The 20,671-nt window shown below is 40.0% G+C and overlaps 2 long non-coding RNA genes across 3 annotated transcripts in view; both read right to left on the bottom strand.

The window, feature by feature from the left end:
• Positions 1 to 3,656, bottom strand: part of LOC110339234 — a 57,096-nt gene extending 53,440 nt beyond the window's left edge. For both annotated transcript variants that reach the window (XR_005873545.1, XR_005873546.1), the window contains exon 1: positions 3,620 to 3,656. This is a non-coding gene — a long non-coding RNA (uncharacterized LOC110339234). The remainder of the gene's footprint in view (positions 1 to 3,619) is intronic.
• A 663-nt stretch (positions 3,657 to 4,319) lies between these two features.
• LOC121137261 lies at positions 4,320 to 8,596 on the bottom strand. The gene is made up of 2 exons (XR_005874512.1): positions 8,446 to 8,596; positions 4,320 to 5,008 (listed from the first exon to the last, which is right to left on the bottom strand). It is a non-coding gene; the product is annotated as an uncharacterized LOC121137261 (long non-coding RNA).
• Between the last annotated feature and the right edge of the window lie 12,075 nt (positions 8,597 to 20,671).

The following is a 20,671-nucleotide window of genomic DNA, read 5'->3' as shown; positions in this document are numbered from 1 at the left end:
ATTCCCAAAGCATGCTCAGTCATTCCACAAGTACACTTGCTCAACTATGCTCAAAGCAACTTAGTTTATAATAGTCAGACCCTGAAAACCTATATCCCTCAACTAAAGAATGGATAAAGAAAACATATTACATTTGCACAATGGAGTATTACCAAGCTGTTCAAAACAATGACATCATGAAATTTGAAGGCAAATGGATAGAACTAGAGAAAAACAATCATCCTGAGTGATGTTGCCCAGACTCAGAAAGGCAAGCATGGGATGTACTCATTTATAAGTGGATATTAGCTTTAAACTAAAGGATAACTATGCTACAATCTATAGTCCCAGAGAGTTCAGGAAACAAGGAGGAACCAAAGTGGGGTGGGGTGTATGTACTTTCCTTGGAAGGAGAAATGGAAGAGATCTTCTGCGTAGACTCTGGGCCATGAGGTTATTGTGTTGAGGATATAGATGTAATGGGAAAGTAATGAAAGAAGTCTTAATGGAGGGCATTTTGGGTTCAGGTAGAAACCTGGTGTAAAGAAAACTCCCATGAATCTACATGATGGCCCCTTCTAATATTCTAATAGTGAGTAGGTAGCCTGAACTGGCCATCTTCTATAGCCAGATTAGTGACCTCCCCAATTGTCATTGGAGAGTCTTCATCCAGTAAAGGATGGACACATGCAGAGATCCACAGTCAAGTTTGAGCAAGCCTTTTATGTGGTCTGTTTGCTTTCAAATTGACTTCATTAACTCTGGCCTTTTATCTATTCATACAAATTTATAAACCTTTCTAAGTAAAAAATTCACATTGATTATGAATGACATCTTCTTGATCTATAATTTCATTTAAACAGATTTTTAGGGTTAGTTTAGAAGTTGTATTTCTACTTTTATCTAGACCCTTTTAAGGCTTTAAAGGCATCTTTTTAAAAACTTAGAGAATTTTACTGCAAAGTATAGATGGAGTTTAGAAAGTAATTTTGATATGTTTATGTTTATTTTTAGCTGACATTATAAAGATATTAGTGTAAGATACTATGCTATATTCTGATGCATGTATTACATGGTATTTAAGTCATATTAAGCATGTTTATCATTTTTTTTAATTTTATGGCAGGAGCTTACAAAACCATATCTTCTGGCTTTTAAAAATATACAGTAATTATTGTTATCCATAGTCACCCAAATGTGCAATAAGAAAACTTAATTTCTTATTCCCATCTAAATGTAACTTAATAACCACATAGCAACCACATGTAATCCTTCTATGCTTCTTTGGTTTCCTCAGTTTCTGATAACAACTATATAATTGTTTATGTTATGCTTACACATGTGTGATCATGTAACATTTTTCCATACCTGGTTCTGTTCACTTAAGATAATTTTTTCTTGTTTTACCTGTGCCACTGCAAACAAAAGGACCTCCTTCCTTTTATACTAAATAGAATTCTACTGCATATATGTACAATATTTTCATTAACTTTCATTAGTGATTGACACAAACGGAATGAATTTCTTATAGTAAATGATTCTGTGATGTGTTGGGAGGCCTTACTGGTCAGAGGATGCAGTGTACCATGGCCTGGCTTTCCAAGCTGCATAACATGGGGGGCTCCCTCCCCATTGAGACTTCCTGCTCTCCACCTGCCTTATTTGGAGAAGGTCTCTAGACCCAGAGTCCTGACCCTACCTGACAGCTGTTCCCAAGACCAGATGCCTGATTTATCCCTACTGTGACCCTTGGCATAGTTCCCTGCTAGAGCTCTCCCTCTTCTACCCATATGGTAATTATGACTTGTACTATGAGCATAATGATAGTTGTGTTATTTAATGCAAGTTACTTGACTCTTCAGCCCTGTCCCCAGCATTTATGTGCCCCCTCCTTCTGGAATAAAGTGGAGTTGTAACACTTAAACTGTCTCTCAGGAGAGCTGTCTCCTTTGACTCACAAGCTGTCTAAACCTGCTTACTTACTTCTTCTGCTCATGGACCTGCAGCCTAAAATCTCTGTGGAAGATGGAGAACCTCAGTGATGGACATGGGGATGCAGATACTACTCAGACAACCTGTCTTATTACTTCTGGATACATACCCAGTGATGGAGTACTGTCTCATGTGGTAGTTCCATTTAAAATTTGATGCATGTGGTATGTTGTATGGATGTATTTGGGTATGCACATGTTTGTAAGTATACATGGGGAGGCTAGATACTGGCAGAAACTTTGTCAGTTTTTCACATTGACACAGGCTTTCGGATCGAACCTAGAATGCATCAACTTGGTTAGATTTATAGGCTGATCATATCTAAGGATCCACCCATTTCCCTCTTCAGTTTTCCCTCAGTGCTGAGTTCTTGGGTTTCAGAGAATGCCACCATAACTAGCTTTTAATAGGTGCTGAGGATGCAAACTCAAGTCTTCATGTTTATGTAGCTAACATTTTACCAACTCTCCCCCAGTCCCCCCATCTCTTCTGACTTTTAGGATGAATCCACATACTCTTTTCTATAATGGTTCTACTAAATTGTAGCTCTAACAATAGTCAGAAAAATGTCACCCTTTCTTAACTTCTTCATTAGTCTTTGTAGCTGTGCTTGCTGATTTTCTAGGGGACAGTTATTTTGCCATATCCACAACAAATTCCTGTAACTCCAGCTCCAGTGAATCCAATAGCTGTTGTAGGTGTCTGTGAGCACTTGCATTCACACTCACACACAAATCATAAAATAAGTCTTTAAAATTAAAGTTTTGTGACCTATTTTATGTTTGATCCTGGTGAAAGTTCAATGTGATGATGGGTAAAATGCGTCTTCTGTAGCTTTGTGGACTGCTTTGTAAATCAGGTTTATTTAGTCTTTGGTGAACATTATTTCTTCTATTTCTTAATTTACTGTCTGGGTGATCTGTCTACTGCTGGAAGTAGGGTGTCTAAACCACAAATATTACTGAATTATAATCTATTTATCCCTTGTGTTAGGATTATATTTACATACATTTGAGTCTTCCAATGTTGGGGTTTTACACATTTAGAACTACTATCCAAGATAACTTAACACTTTTATCATTATATAATGACTTTATCTCTATTGCTTTTAATATAAAGTCTATTTTATATGACAAAACTAGAGCTAGTCTTGCTACCCTTTGTGTTCTATGTGGAGGGGACATTTTATTCCATCCTTTAAATTCCAAACCATACAGATCCACGGAGGCGGAGGTGAATCTGATATTGGATTATTGTCATTTTTTCTGTCCTCATTTGTTACAAGCACAATGTGGCATGTTTAGAAACATAAAAGAGAATAGCTAAGAAGACGTCTCTGTCTCCACTAGCCTTTCCATGGGGCTTGGATTCCTCCATGGCCAGGATGTGGGGTCCTGAACAGTTCTTGGCAGAATCATCACGGAACCATTGGTCTCCTATGACATACATGTAGCCTCGTGGTCTAGTTAGGGCTACTATTTCTCTCATGAAATGCTGTGACCGAAAGGAAGTTGGGGAAGGCTGGGCTTACGTAGCTTACGCTTCCACATCATAGTCCATCATTGAATGAAGTCAAGACAGAAACTCAAACAGGGAAGGAACCTGGAGGCAGGAGCTGGTGCAGGGGATTTGGAGGGATGGTGCTTACTGTTTGCTCTTCAGGGTTTGCTTAGCATTCCTTCCTGTAGAACCCAGAACCACAAGCCCAGTGATGTCACCAACCATATTAGGTTGGGTCCTCCCTCATCAATCACTAAAGAAAATACCCTACAGGCTTGTCTATGTCCCAATCTAAAGGTGGCATTTTCTCTATAGTGGATCCCTCTTCACATATGCCTCTAGCCTAGATCAAAATTATATAAAATTTGCCACCACAACATTGTAGTTGTATGATTTTTTTGCTCTTTTGACTTTTTGAGGGGCCTTGCCACCCAGCTCCCAAGTAAATTATACATGGAGGATTATTATTATTTATGAATGCCTGGCCTTAGAATGTCTTGTTTCTAGCCAGTTTTTCTTATCTTAAATTAACCCATCGACCTTTTCCTCTGGGCTTTTATGTTTCTTACTTCTATATATCTTATTTTCCTTCTTACTCCTTGACTGGCTGGGCAGCTGGTCCCTGACTCCCTCCTCTCCCTGTTCTCTTGCTGCTCCTCTTCCTCCCTTATTCCTTCTATTTATACACTCTGCCTGCCAGCTCTGCCTATCCTTGCTCCTGTCTCACTATTTGGCCATTCAGCTGTTTATTGGGACCGCCAGGTGTTTTAGACAGGCACAGTAACACAGCTTCACAGAGTTAAACAAATGCCGCAAAAACACAAGTCACACACCTGAAAATAATATTCTACCATGTCTCCAATATCTCATATTAAAAACCATCACAAACATGAAACATAACAAACTTAAAAGAACAGGACACACCACACACAATCTGAATGAAGCAGAACGACACTCCAACAAGTATAAATAAATAAATGCCCAATGGCTGGGACTCACTCACAAAGGGCTTAGGTCACTTATCAGACTCCTTTCTCTTTAGCACACACTGAGCTGTCTTGTAGACTGAGGCCATCTCCACTCCAGCATTGCTACAATGATGGTCAGCTGTCCCATGGGTACTGGTATCTCCAAAAAAATAGTCTTCTACTACAAATCAGCTCCCCTTTCACCAATAGCATCTCCTGGTTGCCTTCAGGGTGCAAAGCCTCAGTTTTTCTTAATCACTCTTTCAGTTCTTGGGTTTCCACTGCTACTCTGGCTGTACCTTCAGGAATGGTTTATCATGTACTTCATAGTGCTAAGTCTCACCCACTTTCCAAGACATCTTCATGTTTTCAAAACCAGTACCACCTGGGAGACTCTCACATGTTACCAAGTTTGCCTGCTACCATGAGCTACAAGGCTTGGCCACTCTGACCACAGTTTTCATGAGCTGTCTCTGAGAAAACACTGACCTAAGGTTATATCTCAGTGATACTTGGCTCTTCTTATTCACAGCTGATATGTAAGCCCCAGATGTCCAGATCCCATTGTCCTAGCAAAACAAAGGTTTTACATTAGTGTTCCTGACCTCTTGTAATTACAGCTGATGATTCAGCTAAAGCTGACCACACAACAGGATTCCATCTGAAACTGTAGAAACCAGGCCTCCTATGCTGCATTGGTTTCTACATTTTCATTTTCCAAGATCCTGCAGAACAACCTACTGAGCTTGCAGCACTCAATAGCTCAAAGCCCAAAAGTCCCCTCCATAATCCTCCAAAAACATGGCCTATCACAATACTCAATTCCTGCTATCAATTTTTGTGCTACTTAGGGTTACTATTGATGTGATAAACACCATGACCAAAACAGTTTGGAAGGAAAGGGTTTATTTGGCTTACCCTTCTCTATATCTTAGTCCATCACTGAGGGAAGCTTGGATAGGAATTCAAATGACAGAAATCTGGAGGGAAGAGTTTATGTAGATGACATAGAGGGGTGCTCTTTATTGGCTTGATCTCCATAGCTTGCTCAGCCTCCCTTCTTTTTGGGAGGAGTCAAGGGTTTATTTTGCTTAGCCTTTCATATCATCACACTTCATCATTGAAATCAGTCATGGCAGAAAATCAAACAGCAAGAATTTGAGGTCAGGAGCTGATGCAGAAGAATGTTAGAATGTTAGCTTACTGCTTATCTTCATGACTTGTCCATTTTCCTTCCTTATAGCACACAAGGCCACTAGCCAAGAGATGGACCCACCCACAATGAGCTGGACTCTCCCACATCAATCACTAAGAAAATGTCTGACAGGCCTTTCTACAGTCCTATCTTGTGGAGACAATTTCTCAGCTAAGGTTTCCTAGTCTTAGATGAATTTAGCTTGAGTCAAGTTGACATAAAACAAAAACAAAAGCAAAACCAAAAAAGGAAAATGAAAACAAAACAAAAACTAGCCAGCATCCCTTGTCTCTTAAAATAAAAGCTAGCCCCTATCTTTCCATTCATGTTACTGTTTAACATAAAAATCTCTGCTTTTTGTCAAGTTTTACAAGATACTTTTATAACCCCATAATCTAGTTTAATTTTTTACTTTTTAGCTTTCTTTTTAATTTACTTTTGTGCCTTTCACATTATTCAACCTGATCCCACCCCTCCTTAACATCTAGAATCCACCCCCTCTCCCCCAAAATACAAAGGAGTAAATTTTAAGATAAAAGAGGAGGGTAAAAGAAGGAAGGGAAGCATGTCATTATTGAAGTTGGTGTGACACACTGAGGCATGCAGTCCCTTTATCCATACAGTTTTACATGCAGGCATTCATCGCAAAGAATCATTGATTTGTTTTGAGGCTCCTGGTCATTGTCATACTATCTCCTCCCTGGGTGTCTTCCTGGTGATCCTGTTGCTGCCCAGTGTCATGGAGATTCTGTAGCACTTGGTCCACAGGATCCTGCTCCCAACCAGTGATACAGCAGATCACAGATGGAGAAGATGTTGGGGTGGGCCAACACTTAAGCCTGGTTCTGGGTGTGGGTGGTTGCTACCAGGATGAGTTCTGTAGCATTGTCCTAGCTAGTATACCCCTTGCCGGTCTCCCACTTCATTTATTTTTTTTTCCCATATTTTTATTTAACTTTTTACACATGTCAAGCTCAGTTCGCTCTCCCTCTCCTCCTCCCCCACCCCCCAGTACTCCCAAATCCCTACCCCACTCCATCCCCCCTCTGCTCTCCAGGGAGGGCAAGGGCTTCCAAGAGGGATTTTCAGAGTCTGTTACATCATCCTGGGAAGGGCCTAGGTTCTTCCCCACGTGTCCAGGCTGAGAGAGCATCCCTCTGCATTCCGGGAATAAATACTGCTCTACTCTCCAAGGTCCTAAAGATTGTCAAGGTCTCCTCTCTGTCACCCATATTCAGTGGGAGAGATATCTAGATCAGTCCCATGCTGGCCCCTCAGCTATCAGTCTGGGGTCCATGTGTTCACCCTTGTTTAGGTCAGCTGCCTCTGTGGGTTTCACCAGCCTGATCTTGATTCCTTTGGTCATCACTCCTCTTTGCAACTGGGTTCCAGGAGTTCAATTTGGTTCACAGCTGTGTGTGTCTGCCTCTGCCTCTATCAGCCACTGGATTAGAGTTCTAGGATGGCATATAAGGCAGTCATCATTCTGATTATCATGGGAGGGCATTTAAGGTAGCCTTAATGCCAGTTGGTGTCATTTTTATAGATCTGTGAAGATCTCACTAGTGCCATATCTCTCCTCCAACTTATAATGGCTCCCTTTTTTATGGTATCTCCTAGCTTTTTCTCTTCTATTCTTACCTGGCTCAGCCTTCCTGCTCTCCCATGTCCTCCTCTCCCCTCCTCTTTTCTCCCTCTCTTTAGCATTGCCCTAGCTAGTATACCCCTTGCCAGTCTCCCAAGGGTTTTTTCTCTCACATCTACAGCTTCAGGGTTGGCTCTAGTGCATTGCCCAGTGGAGGTATATGGACCACTCTCCTGAGTGCTTTAGCTGATAAGGGGCAGTGATGGGGAAGTCCTGTGTATATAGAAATAAAACACTGTTGGCCAATAGGGAAGCAAAATAGGTGGGACTAGGAATCTAGGAGGATTCTGGGAAATGTAGTGAGGGGAGCAGGTACATGTGATTCTGAGGAGACCCAAATCTGGGTTCTTGGTAAGATAAGACCTTATAAAAATATGTATTAGTAACTATAGATCAATAATTAAATCAGAGCTAGTCAATGAGATACAATAGCAAATGGCCAATCGCTTAATAATTAATACAGTGTCTTGTGTGTTATTTGGAGGCTGAAACTGCTTTGCAGGGCCCGGGCAGTTGGTGGGAAAGACTAAATGTTACAGGGCAGGGCCAGCTCTTCTACATGAAGGGGGCAGTGGTCTCTCCCCTACCCAAGCTACCACATGACCCACATGACAGATAACGGGGACAGCTCTCCCACCTGCCTCAGGCATTGATGGACAGGGGAGCAGGAGTCTCTCTCTTGCCCATACTGCCTCTGGGCCAGCTCTCCTCTGTGCCTCAGAGGTTCATGGGGCGGCATCTTTCCCGAGCCCATGCCACAGGAAAAATGAGTGAGAGGGATAGCTTTCCCATGCCCATGCTTCTGGGTTGGTTCACCCACACCTCCACCAAGGTCAGCTCTTCTGTGCTGCTCAGGTGAGGTACAGGTCCACCTTCCTTAGTGCTGCAACTGGTAAGGGGGAGAGTCAGCTCCCTCATGCACCATAGAGTGTCAGAGCAAGGGAGTAGGGCACCTTTCCCTTGCTCTCACCAACACATGGCTTACAATGGGGGAATGGCCTGCTATCTCACTCTCACCGGTACTTTATGCCATCACTGTCAGCTCTACTCTGCTGTCCATCAGCCTCCCTAATGGAACCCAGGACCACCAGCTCAGAGGTGACCCCAACCACAATGGCCTGGGTTCTTCCACATCAGTCACTGTTCTCCTCTTTTTCATTTGTTACCTTTTAAGTCAAGGTTGTCCAAATCAGCAACCAAAACTCCACAGCAATCTGCAGCCACAGTTAGGCAGTAAGAGCCACAGTCTGAGGATACAGAATTCTCTCAGGCACAGACTCTTTCCAAGCTACTAAGGGAACTTATCTAAATCTCTCTCTCTCTAAAGAACACAAGATTCTAAGGTTGAAGGGAAATTCACTCCTCAGAGAGGCTGAATACAAATAGCTCACCTCATCTCCTTCTCTCCAGAAGCAGTAGGGCTTCTTCTAGCATCCCCTTAAAAACCCTTCTCCACATGGCTCCTCCCTACCACTTCCTGTCAGCTAGTTACTGACTCAACCTCCTGACAGCAGGTGAATTTTATTTAATCAAACACATCTTTGCATCATTAAACAAATGCTCCAGAGCATAAACAAAAGTAACATTTCTTATAATAACATTCAACAACAAATCACTAATTAAAAAAATGCTCTGCAATCTTGCCTGCAACCCAGTCTTATGGAGGCATTTTCTCAGGGTTCACTCCTCTCATATTACTTTGTCCTGTGCCATGTTGACATAAAATTAGCCAACACACCTCAGATGTTGTCAACTTCCATCACGCCCTAAGCTCAAAGGCTGCTGAAATGAACAAGTTACTGGGATAGCATCAAGGCACGTGCTGCTATGGTTTGGCTATTCAGTATGCTCCTGGCTCAGGAAATCCTAGTTTAAGCAGATTACTGACACATACTTTCTTTGTTTCCTTTCCTCTTCCCATTCCTATTCCAGTCTTTCCCCCTTCTTTGTGTTTCTCCTGTTCCCCTTTCTTCCTTTTCCTTCTCCCTTTCTCATTTTGTGCACCGGATTTCTTCCTTTTCCCCTTCTGTCTTGATAGTGTCTCAGTCTGAGAATGGGCTCTCCTGAAACTCACATTAGCCCCAAACATATAACAACCCTCTAACCTCATTCTCATAAGTATGGGAATGAGGCATGAGTTCCCCTACCTAGCTGTTGACATTTCTTTTTTAAATGACAACACATTCTAAGGTTACCGTTTCACTATGAATCTAATATTTTCACTTGAAGCTGTTTAACTTGAGACCTCAACCCTCCTATATACCTAGCACTGAGCTCCAGTCTTTGTCACTCACATTGAAGTTCATCACCGAACTTTCCAAGTTGGTTATTTGTTTATTTTATCTAAGAAATCAGTGAGGATGAGAACAAGTTTATCCCAAAGAGCAACTTCAATTGGTTCCTTCCACCTTAAGCTGCATACAGAAAGGACAACCTTGTACTAATCAATGAGTTTTCCTCCACTGCCTTGCCTCTGCTGTCGAGGAAACTTCAATATGGTCACTCTGTCTTGGTTTTATGATCTGCTTTCTTCAGTGCCTTTGCAGTTTTCTCCATAAAGCCTTCTTCCTCTCTTTAGCACATCAGGTCACTTATTCCTTAGAGAATTATGGAACAGTCAATTGTAACAGCAAAATAATGCCAACGAAATGTGGTGGCATATGCCTTTAATCCAGTGTTCCATGGTCAGTCTTTGTGAGTTCTAGGCCCACTAGGGCCATGTATGGAGACTCTGTCTCAAACACAGTAAGTTTTGTAAAATCTGATGATTTGATTATAAAAAGTCACTTTTTTGAAAATTAAAGAAGTATCTTAGAGGAATGTTAGGCAAATTCAATGACATAATCCAGCTTTGCTTGTATGCCCATTCTTTACAAAGAACAACAGTAGTAATTAGAATAAAGGGAATTTTGTGAGCACCCTGAAAATTCTAATTTAAATAAAATTTGCCACTACATGTGCTTATGACAGAATACATTCTTTGATCTTCAATATAGTTGCCAATAGCAAAATGTAACCATCAAAATTTGCAATTATTAAATAAATAAAATGACAATGGATTCCCTCATGCACACATGCCATATTTCAAGCCATATGTGGCTACTGGCTATTACTTTGGACAGAAAAGATATACAACACTTACACATGTAAAAAATATATTTTTCTATACTGTATTATGAAAAAAATCTATAAATACACAAAAGGGATGGATTGTATTTAAATACAGTTTAAAATTGGTTAGATAGACCTAGTCTTTGTTTTATCCTTGAAATGCTTGATTTACTTAACTATTTATTTGGGTGTTGCAAGGTAGCTTCAGTCATTATATAAATAAAATTTTGTGGTGAAATATTATTTGATTTATTAAAGTTTACCTGAGGATTCAGAAAGCAAAGTCATCCACTAGCCATAGAAGCCAGGCACACACATTTAACCCATGGACTCAGGATTAAGAGGTAGAGGGATCTCTGTTGTGGGGATCACAGACCCTGGCCAGAAACACACCCCTCCATCAGCCTGGGAGCAGGCAGCTGCGAGATAATGTTTACTGAAAACAATTCAGTGCTATAAAACTCTTGATAGGGCTCAGATAAGGGCTGGCTCACTGAAACACCATGACTTTGATCCCCCCTAAGGCTAGATGCTTCTTCCTGCTCCCTGGGTTTCTCTGGGGCTGGAGATTAAACCACCAGCCAGGAGGGTGAGAAGTCTGGGAGAGCTGTGAGAGGTGTGTGAGAGCTCGGTTGGAGAATTGTATGTAGATGGATGGCAAAAGTCCTTAAAAAGGGAAGCATTTTTCTTGGGGAGTTCTCCTAAGCTGAGTTGGGGAGCATAAAGTTTTCTAAAAGCAACCGACTGGTCTCTGTGTCATCTATCCCAACCACCTCGCTACATTCTCGAATGCAGGCTGCTCAGCAAGTGGGACACTCTGTAAGTACCAGGGCACCCAAATCTATATAAGATTGATCCACTTCTGAGGAGAAATAGTTCACACCAAGATGATCTCAGCACCTTTAATCCTAGCACTAGAGGGGTATAAAAGATAGTAGCAGGTTCTTCAGCAGTCTGTGTCAAACATTCATTCTCCAGCCACATCGAGGATAGGAAGACATTGAAGTCTCAGGATTCTCCAGCCACTTTGAGGAAAAGTTACAGTATGAGGTTTGGTGGAACAAGGACTGCCTTTCCATCTGAGGTAGAGTAAGAGCTAGTGACCAGCTACTTTGCTCTTTTTTGATACAGGATTTCTCTGTGTAGCTTTGGAACCTGTCCTGGAACTAACTCTTGCAGACCAGGCTGGCCTTGAAGTCACTGAGATCTGCCTGCCTCTGCCTCTCAAGTGCTGAGATTAAAGACGTGCACCACCAAGGCCTGGCAGCTGCTTTGCTGTTTTGATCTTCAGCTTGAAGCTTGAACTCCAACATGAGTCTATGGGTCCTTTTATTTTCATGCTGCAAAGTTTAAAATTGGAAAGTCTAGAACTAATTTCTACTGAAGTGAACATTTTAACAAACAGGCAGTGGACCAGTCACTAAAACTATGAAGTTTCAAACAAGAGCTCATTGGCTCAAGGGCCATGTGGAAATCAAGTCTTAAACCTACTTCATTCAAGATACAGGTCAAAGGTATTTATATGATGACTATGCAGGGTGGTGGGCTGAGGAGGAGGCTCAGCTGGTAAACTAGAAAGAGCTTGCTACATACGCACGAGGATGGATATGAGTTTGGCTCCTCAGCTCCTACATAAAGAGTTGGATGAAGCAGTATGCATCTATAGTTTGAATGCTAGGCAGGTATAGGCAATGGGATCTAGGGTCCTTGGTCTTAATACCTAGCAACCTGCTAACTCTGTGCAGTCTGGGTTCAGTGAGAAACACCTTCTCAAAAAATAAGGAAAATTTAATTTATTTGTGAAATTCAAGAAAAAAGCTATTTAGTCCTCCATTCTCAATTGTTTTATTTACATGTCTTTTTCACTATTTTCAGAGGTCATGTATCTGAAAAATACCCTGCACATGTACACACACTCCTTAGCCTCAAATGTTGGAGTCATTTTAGTCATGAATGCCACCTCATGATCCAGTGCATGTGAAGAATGCACTGGCTTCATGCTGTGCTGGGGGGGGGTGGAGTTTTGGCATTCTGCAGTTGTTTGAAGAGATTCAACCCCTCTGTATCCTAATGAAAATCATGCTTGACAAACATTACCAACATGACTACTACATGCAACTTTAGGATCTACAAAACTAGTGATGAAGAGAAGTAAATAAAAGCAAGTGAAAATGGAAGGCTTATTGGGTTGTCCTTGGAATTCACAAATAGATTAAGCTATCCTGTTACTTGTTCAGAAATTAGGCTAGTACTCTTCTGGTCCACCCTACCATCTGTTTTTACTCAGGTCCTTTTTTCCAAGTGGAAATGATGTCTTTAAGGGATTTCCATCACTTGGTTTCTTGGACTTCGAAACAACAAATGCTATTATTGCACAACTATAGCACAAGTTAAACACATGCTGATAATAATCTCAAATGGGAAGCCAGTATATGATGTCTGTCTCACAAAAGAGAAGGCAAACTTCAGCCAAATATTTTCCATGCCTGCAATTTCCAAAATGTGCCATGTAGCATGCAGCAGTCCTGAATAACAGAAGGAGGCCTGTTGTTTGTGTTTTCTGGCAGAATAGGTAATGCATCAGAGATGTGGCCTTGTTAACCAATTTGACCTTACCTAGAAGAACTATTGGATTGGCTATTATGGAATTCCTTAAGGAGGAGAAAATAGATTTGGAAGAAAATACAGCTTAGGAAATATCAAGAAGGGGCCTATTTCCGAGATTTAGTACGTGGAGCAGCAAGAGTAAGAAAATAGATCTTATTCTCATAGGAAAGCAGTGTACTTCATGATGATTTAATTAAGCAGTTAAAGTAGGAAGGGGGGCTAGATTAATAAAATTGATCCTTAGATCGTATTCACCCCAGGAAAAACCATAGCTTCTGAGAAAGGATGCATCAGAGTATATTAAGAAAGATATGGGATGCCTACAGAGGAGTTTATAAGGTATCAGTCTTGGAACAGTTTCAGCTGGGGATACTAATCCTCACTTCCATTTGATCAGAAACAATATCAGTAATGTATTTAAATAGCCATGAACCCCCCCACTAAAACTTCATCTAATTTATATACCTTCTCTCAAAGATTGCTTTATCAAATGATATCATTTGCAGTGGCACAAGAATTACAAATAATTATTTCAGGGAAATTGAGCTATATTCAAATATTCACTAACTCAAAGACAATGAAACTAATGGAAACAGGATGTCCTCTGTGAGCTGATGTATTTTTAATTTCAAGTAGTTAATTAGTGGTAGAATGATTCCAAGTTGTAAATGACTTGATTGTCAAGTGAAGTCCATGTTTTAGGAATACAGTAGATACTCACTGAGTTCAGTAACTCAGTCACTGCCACTATTGCATTAATACTTTCATTCCTTATGTCCTAGGAAACATCAGAGAGACAAAGGCAAGAGTATTGTGAATTCTAATTGTTCTTAAGAATAAAATCGTAGAGTAGGTATTGGGGGTTAATGCTGAAGATCAGAGAAGTAAAGTGGCCAGCCAGAGTCATTCTTTCCTCCCACCATCTGGTGAATCAACTCAGGTTTCAAGACTTGGTGGTCAGCATTTTTACCCGCCCTCATTGTGTGTTTCCAAATAGGAAAGTGTTTGATACAAAAACTGTACAGGTTGGCTTTCAAGTTTCTAACAGTTATTTTATTGCATTTCACTGATTTCACCGACTTGTCCTTTGTTTACAGAATAACAGAAGCAGGAGTTGTGAAATACTCTTTGCAAATTTTTCTCACTGGAGAATATTCTCATTTTTACAATGGAAGTTGTTTGATTTTTCAGCTTGATACAAATGAAGGAATTTAGTTTAATTTGCTACTAGCTCATGAGAAATTTTAACTGATGATTTACTTTAGATTTTGCCATAAATATTTATTACTACTCTCAATAACTTACTCAACTCATTTTTTCTGAGTCACTTTATTAATAGTAATACCGCCTATATAAATTCAACTATAAATTGCTTTAAATATTACCTTACAGCAAGAGCAACAATATTATCGCTGAAGTTGAGCTGTTTTATGAGTAGAAAGAAAACAGTAATGTATAATGTTTAGGGTGTTTTTTTCTCAAATATAAATTAAATATTCTATGATATTTTGGTCTTAGGAATGTGTTAAAAATATTGTGTTTTATGTAACTTCCTGACATGTATTGTGATCCCAATGGCTTATATTATAATTTTCAGAAATCTTTTATATTTCATCCTTTCTTTTGTTCTTGAGACAGTGTTTCTCTGTAGGTTTGAAACTCAGTTTCTAGATCAGGCTGGCATTGAACTCACAGAGATCCACCTACCTCTGCCTTCCACGTGCTGGAATTAAAGGTGTGTGCTACCACCAGGCACCTTTCATTTGTTCTTATGCTGTCAAGCAATAAGGAACTTTAAAAAATTGTACTCTGCTTGTTATTTTTCAGTCTCTATAAACATATTCTCTATTAATATAAGGACCAAGTAGTTTCAAACCACAGGAAAAGTTACTGTGACTGCTTTTGGGGTAGTGCAGGAGCTATTCCCCATGGAAATATGTATACAGAACAGTGTTTCCTATGGTTAGGTATAAAATCTAGCCTGGATTGGGAAACACAAAGGAAAAATATTCCTGAAGGTGTGGGTGAATAAATGAAGCTCCCCCTACCATGTTGATCATGGGATGACTGTGTGCCTGTGTCTCAAATACAAAGCACATGACAGATCTTCTTCTCTTTTAGTAAGTTATGTGTGACTGCCAATCAATCAACTCACTTCAGCTCATAAGGGGAATAAATAATAACAAGTGGCACTTGTGTGTTTGACAACATGTCACTGATAAAATAGTTAACCTGTACTCTGGGAACTTTATAGGACAAACTATCAATGGAACCAAAAGAAAATATACATAATGTTTAAAATTTTTGTATGCTTTTGATAAACAGCATTTAGTTTACATAGTACATTGAATGAGTATTTAGAGAATCACTTAGTGACATTTTCCTGACATTCTTAAACATCATTGAATGTATTTATTTTAGTTTTTCAACTTCATATCATCTCTGTATAGAACACTGTTACAGAATTAATTCTTTAAGATACTGTTAATTTCGCCCATCCCATAATTTTAAAATGAATTTTTCAAAAACTGTCAAAAAAGATGAATATATGACTATGGTTTAGGGGAGGAAGTAACCATTTGCTTGACCCTTGAAAAGGTGAGCAAGTTGAGTGGGTAAATGTAATTTGAAGTTATAAGAAACAATTTAAATACCCTCATTTTGTCAAGAGGAACAAAGAACAGGTTACAAATTAGATACTTATGTAAAATTTCTCCCATACACAGAGAAACTTCTCTCACTGTGCATCTCACAGGGAGCCTGGAGAGAGACTAGCCTAGTTATGAAAACTGTTCTATCATTAATCCTTGATGCCAAGTTCTAGATGTAGAGATACTGTCTGGTATAAACAATTATTCATTTATCAGGCTCAGAGTTAGCTTAGTGCTTTGCTGACTGCCTTTCTGTAAGCCTGAGATATTCCTCTCTTGAGAATATGTGATGTAAAACATAAGACATAAAAATTATTTAACAAAAATTGCAGCATCAGACATGAGAAAGAAACCTGGATTTGAGTTGTTAGGGTAGTCCAGGACACAGAATTTTGAACATTCTAGAGACATATTTAGTCTGAAAGCATTCTTGCTGTGGTCTAGCTTCTATAGCACTAAAAGATACTGTCAAGATGTCAAGGAAGAAAAGAAATCAATAGTCCTATCTAGTGTGGTGCTACAGTGACCTGAGTCTCATATCTTGGTGGAATGAGCTGTTGGAGTGAGCTTAAAACCCATTCTACATAAAGGAAAAAATGCCTTGTATCCAAAGTCTAGCCAACTATCCAGGGCTAGTAACGTCATGGGTTCATTTATCTCAGAGCTTAAACACTTTACTAAAGCAACATGATTCCTTAACTGCATTCTAATTCTTATCCTTACTCCAACATATATGTACAGGTCTCAGCTTTCATCAACAACCTTCTCTCGGACTGGAGAGATGGCTCAGAAGTTAAGACCACTGACTGCTCTTCCAGAGGTAGTGAGTTCAATTCCCAGTTACCACATGGTGGCTCACAGGATCTGTAATGAGATCTGGTGTCCTCTTCTGGCTTGCAGACAGACATGGAGGCTGGCTGTTGTATTCATAATAAATAAATCTTTAAAAAACAAACAAACAAAAAACGTATTAAAAAAAAACCTTCCTCTACAGCAAAAGGAGACCATTACTGGATATAAATCAGAGAATAACAGATTGTGGAAACCAAGACCCAATGGATACATTGACAATGCTTCCTATACTCAAGGTTCAAGAACAAGGAAGACAGGAAGATAAAAATGTGGTAATCAAAGGAACAGGAATTGTGTTGGAAGAGTGTGTTTCATACAGATTACAGTGTCAGGGCCCGAATATAATATTTCAATATAGGCCTCAGCTCAATTCCAGAAGCTTGAATCTCCTATTGTCTTTTAGATGTAAGCTGTTTACCTCGGGATGGCCTGGCTACAATCCAGAATGACTTCTAGTTTACATAACAATAGACCTAGGCCCCACACCCATCACGGAGGCTAGGCTAGTGGGGCTTCCCTGGGGGCCGTTGAAGCACAGCTGAGGACTAGTAATAATACTTTTGTTAAAAGAGGTCTGAGGACTTAACCTTAACTTAGGGAGGACTGATGACCAAAGGGATTATGACTGGGCTGGTTTAACCCCCAGAAACAGTTGACCTAACAAAGGTTAAATCTTGAATCCCAGGCATCAGCCTGGGAATCCAGCATGGGACTGATCAAGACCCCCTGAATGTGAGTGTCAGTGAGGAGGCCTAGGTAATCTATTGAGCCTTGGGCAGCAGATCAGTACCCATCCCGAGTATACACACGGACTTTGGACTCCCATCCAACAATGTGAGGTGTACTCTACCCTGAAATCTTGGGGGAGGGTCTAGGCCCTGCCCTATATGAAATGACAGGCTATGGACACCCCCGTGGAGGGCCTCACCCTCCCTGGGGAAATGAGGGGATAATGGGGGGGGGCTTGGGGGAGCGCATGGGAGGAGGGGAGGGAAAGGGAGAGGGACCTGGAACTGACTTGTGAAGCAACCTTATTTCTTATCTAAATTTAAACTGAAAAATAAAAAAAAGATAAAAAAAAAGAGGTCTGAGGGTTTGTGTACCTGGCTTTCTAGGACCATCTCTAGTGTTAAGTGTTTCCTAGTCAGCCCTATGTACATGATAATAGATGCATTCTCCCAAGTACCTCCACATTTAGAAAGCTATTTAAGAGGATACTTGAATAAACCAGTGTCTCCAGTATGGACTTTGAGCCCTCCTGAAATGACAAGATGTCTCTGTCTCATTCTTACAGTCATTGGGGAGCTAGGACTTCCCTGATCCACACTTCCCCACTCAAGGTCAAACCTGGGGTTGTTCGGCTGGTTCTGAACATAGCCCCAAAGACATCAGTCCAGGATAGATGCCCCTGTAGTGTAGGGCTGATATAGGCTGGACCCTGACATTACAGAAAACCTACACCTGATACCTCAACAATATGACTGCTTAAAGAAAGGTTGATGCCCCAATAATACAGCTCCTTAAAGAAATTTTGAACAAGGACAACATCAATGGATGTGTTAAAATGGAAAGAGGGAATTACATGGGGTCTCACCTTTAGACAAAGTACTACATACAGGCAACTAGTGACTTCTGAGAGACAGAAAATTAGCCTTTATCAGGGTTGAGCATCTTAGTTGGTTATTCAATACAATACCCAATTGGTCAACCCTAAAATCAGCAATAAAAATTAAATCTATTGGGTTGTATTTACATACTTATACTGTAACACATGTAACAATTATATCCAAGAAAAAGCTCTCCAATTTGAGAAAGAGTTGGAGCCATGAGAGGGTTGAAGGAAAAAAAGAAAAGAAAATAATGATAAATCTTATAATACAATAAATGATTAGAAAAAAAGTAAGGTGGAATCAAATAAAGGACTTTGAATAATAGGTGTATTTCTCCAAAGATCTGTGATTCAAAGGTGACTTAACTTTCTTGAAAAATGGGGATTACATTAAATCTTGTGGTGTGTACCTAGTAAACTGTGAAGATGAGGTAGTTGTGATTCTCTTCTTCTGCCTTGCTTTAACTGTCTCCTACATATGAAATGCCTCCTTTCTGGTTGTGTTTTGTTTTTTATTTTATCCTTATTGTCTTATTTTCAAATATAACTATTGAATGTATTTATATTAACACTGTCATATAAAACATTGCTAGAGTCACCTCGATGAAGACAACCTACTTTTTTCTTCAAATCAAACATTGATACACATATGAACCTTTTGTAACACAAAAGACCTAGAGATTGATATTGGGATACAAATTTCAACCTGAATATCAGAAAAGCAAAGAAGCTGGCCACTAGCTCTCACCTCAAGCTCAGGCTGAATGTGCTGATCCTGTTTCCATGAGTTCTCACCAAGCGTCAGACTGTAACCTCTCCTCAGCATGGCTGGAGAATTAATGACTCCCATCTTTAGTATGCCTGAAGAATGAATGGCTCTGAGAACTTGCTTCTGTCTTACACACTTTCCTAATGTTGAGATTAAAGATGTGCCCTATAATTTTATTTTACACTGATTCACTCTTGTGTAGATCTGAGTGGCCTTGGCCTCATAGTTTCTTCTACCTATTAATCCTGAGTCCTAGGATTAAAGGTGTGTACCACCACTTCCTAACTTCTATCTGCTGGGATTAAAGTTTTGTGCCTGTCTTCTTTGGTTTTACGAGACAGGGTTTCTCTGTATTGTTTTGGAGGCTGTCGAACTCACAGAGATCTGCCTGCCTCTGCCTCCCGAGTGCTGGGATTAAAGGCATGTGCCACCACCGCCCGGCTTGTGCCTGTCTTCTAAGGCTTATGGCTGACTTTGGTTTTCTGAATTCTCATTCAAACTTTAATAAATCATAATCAATATATCACTGCAATGCTTCCAGGATCCTGTCTATGTAGTCATATGAACAGCTTTATAATTAGGGAAATGTTTTTTTAATGTTCCTTTTCCTTTTCTCATTTTTTAAAATCATGGATTGGATGTAATACTACTGCAAATAATGTTCCCACATGCCCACTGTGATTTTCCTGTGGCAATTTTGGAATATATTAGAACATTTAACATATGGAACCTTTTGGGAGAAGTTGTTACTTTAGTGGTGTTTCCTTGACAGGGATACTGGGTTAACTCTTCAGTCTTCTCTTCCTTTATTCAAAACCAGCATTCAGCCACTCAAGAATGGACTGAAGTCTTTGAAACCATAAAAAAAGATAAACACAAAAGGGAAAGAAGTAAACTAAACTCAAAGACTTCACTTCTAATAAATCACACTGGGGAGAAATTGTATAAATGTGGCAAAGCCTTAAGTTCCCATTAAACTCTTACTATTCATACTAGAGAGAAACTATATAAATGTAAAAGTTGTGGAAAAGCCTTCAAAACAAATCCAGTCCACTAACCTCTAGTTCTTGTGTTGTGAGAAAAACTCCAAGACAACTTTCCTTGAAATTGTGTTTGACAACAAACCACCTCCAAGAGACAAACCACGAATGCTCCCTTCCAGCACCAACTAATGGGAACAGGCTACCTGCAAGTAACAGACTAAGTCATAGAAACCACTAATGCTCCCATCTGTAAATAACCAATCAAAAATACTAGTAAAACAATTGCCCTGACTCTGGGAAATTCCCTTAATTGTTTCCCAAATGTCAACCAATCAGGATCTGACCCTTACCTACTGATGTAATTCTGTGACTTTTTTCCTCTAAAATTCTGGCAATAGACAAGGGACTTTACTCCCTCTTGAGGCTGCTGAGTCAACCTGCTAAATGGAGCTCCTACTGGTAGGACAAAACAAAAAGGCCTGGTGCTTGCAGTTTGGTGAAATCTGGCTCCTGGGTGGTCTCTGGGGGTTTTCGAGAGGAGCACAACAAAAAGAACCTTAGTTTTCTTTGTCTCTTGATTACCATAAGTAACTCATAGAAACTAAATGTCAACATGCCAGCTTACAACCATATCCATCACAGCAGGGACTTTGCTGGATTTCTGATTTATTTATAGGTAAGAAGAGGATGGAACTAGAGAAGAAAGCATATGAGTGAGGTAACCAGACTCAGAAAGAGGAACATGGTGTGTGTTTCCCCTTGCAGCTATTAAGTAGAGAATTCTATCTATAAAAGACAGACCCAGAGATA

The sequence above is a fragment of the Mesocricetus auratus genome, unplaced genomic scaffold (assembly GCF_017639785.1).
Source record: "Mesocricetus auratus isolate SY011 unplaced genomic scaffold, BCM_Maur_2.0 Super-Scaffold_100676, whole genome shotgun sequence".
NCBI lineage: Eukaryota > Metazoa > Chordata > Mammalia > Rodentia > Cricetidae > Mesocricetus > Mesocricetus auratus.
This window is presented reverse-complemented; position numbering and strand designations above follow the sequence as displayed.